The sequence below is a fragment of the Eurytemora carolleeae genome, unplaced genomic scaffold (assembly GCF_000591075.1).
Source record: "Eurytemora carolleeae unplaced genomic scaffold, Eaff_2.0 scaffold2985, whole genome shotgun sequence".
Classification (NCBI taxonomy): domain Eukaryota; kingdom Metazoa; phylum Arthropoda; class Copepoda; order Calanoida; family Temoridae; genus Eurytemora; species Eurytemora carolleeae.
In genome coordinates, this window is record NW_019398873.1 from 1 (window position 1) to 1,701 (window position 1,701).

At 27.9% G+C, this 1,701-nt stretch overlaps 1 long non-coding RNA gene across 1 annotated transcript; it reads right to left on the reverse strand.

The window, feature by feature from the left end:
* Positions 1-34: 34 nt before the first annotated feature.
* On the reverse strand, positions 35-1,101 carry LOC111717663 (uncharacterized). Its single transcript, XR_002768866.1, has 3 exons — positions 1,035-1,101; positions 751-802; positions 35-114 (listed from the first exon to the last, which is right to left on the reverse strand). It is a non-coding gene; the product is annotated as an uncharacterized LOC111717663 (long non-coding RNA).
* Positions 1,102-1,701: the final 600 nt, after the last annotated feature.

Sequence of the window (1,701 nt, forward strand, 5' to 3'; positions counted from 1 at the left end):
ATATTCACCTATATTCTTTCAATCATTGAATATCATTATATTCACCTATATTCTTCATGTCAACAGTAGCATTCTTGTTATATTCTCCGAGCAGAGAAAATATAACATCAAATCCTGAAATTATAATCTTTGTAAGCATTTGTTTATTTATAGTTTATTTAAACCAAGGGGCGCTTCGCGCCCATCATTTATTCTAACTTTTATCTTATCTGGGAGCATCTTCTCTTTGTACAGTATATAAAAAAAGTTTGCGGTTTTTATAACATTTTTTCGCGCATTTTCTAAATTTAAAAAAAACAAACTTTTAAACACAATATTTTTAATTTTGACCATTCATAAACCTTCCCTGGGGTCACGTGAGGTCCCTTACTAAATTTGGGACCGATCGGTTTCAGCCGTTTTGACGTTTATTGGATACAAACAGACAGACAAGTAAAGTATATATATATAGATTCAAAGAAGTCAAATACAAAAATTAGTAAAAATATTTACTTTATTCATTTCATAAAACTTAATAAATTGTGTTAATTCCTGGATCCGGATTCACGGACCCGGATCTAAGGGGGAAAATATTAACCAAATCTGAACTGTTGAAAAAAGAGACTATTCAGGTTTTCCTTATTTCTGACTGGTTCATCAAGTTTTAGCATAAAAATAAGCGAAAAAATTAAAAAATAATTTTAAAATTTTTCTTTTGTCAATGTAAAATATCAATGTGAAATTCTAATAAATTAAATTTTTTGTTCCTACCTTCAAAGAGAACAAAATCGGCTCCCTGTTGGTTCAGCGAGATGGTGATATCCTAAATATTGAAATATAGTTTATAGAAAAGAATGCTAAAATTTAAAAAAAATTTAAAATTGGGTTATTTGAAAACCCATAATAGTCCATGTAATTTTTAGACGGTTTAATATGGTTAACCTTAAAACTTTTAAATTTTAAGGAAAAAATATAAAATTCTAATGATATTTATATGAACTATTATCACCTAGCAAAAAAATCAGGAAAAAAAAAACAAAAAAAGTCAAACTAACCTGTAATTTAATCTTGAGATCACGCATATTATAAACATTGTCAACGACATACTGTTGCCTAAATTACACAAAAAAATTCAGTTGTAATCTTTTTTTTCCTATTTAAAAAAACAACGTAAATAGTTTCAAACATGAATTATCAAAAAATCACAGGGTTAACTAATGGCTTTTCGCTATATACTCTCTACTTGCTCAGGAATATATAAAATTTGAGATCTTCAATATCGACAGCTCTGTTATAAAAAATTTAGTATTGAGCAGCAAACATGACAATAAAATTTTCTTTTGTAAAGAACTTTTCGTACTTAACTATTAAATACAGGAGAGAAAACAAAATGCAAATAAAACTTAAAAAAGAAATAAGAAAAATATTGCAGATCCGTGTTTTTTATATATAATTTGTTAAAGGAGAATTGCAACAAAATCAATCTTGGATCTTGGAAGTACGAAGAGAGATACATCAAAATCAACCAAGTTGTATTATTCAGAAGAAACTACGATAGGTTCCATAATATCCAATTCAACTTTTGAATGGGATATCCTTAATCCTGATCGGATAATTAATCTGGAGATTAAAAATGAGAGGAGAACAAGCAATATTTAATCTCGAGATTAAGTAAAAGAGTGGATTAAGCCTTAATCCCGATATCCACCATTCTAAAGTTTT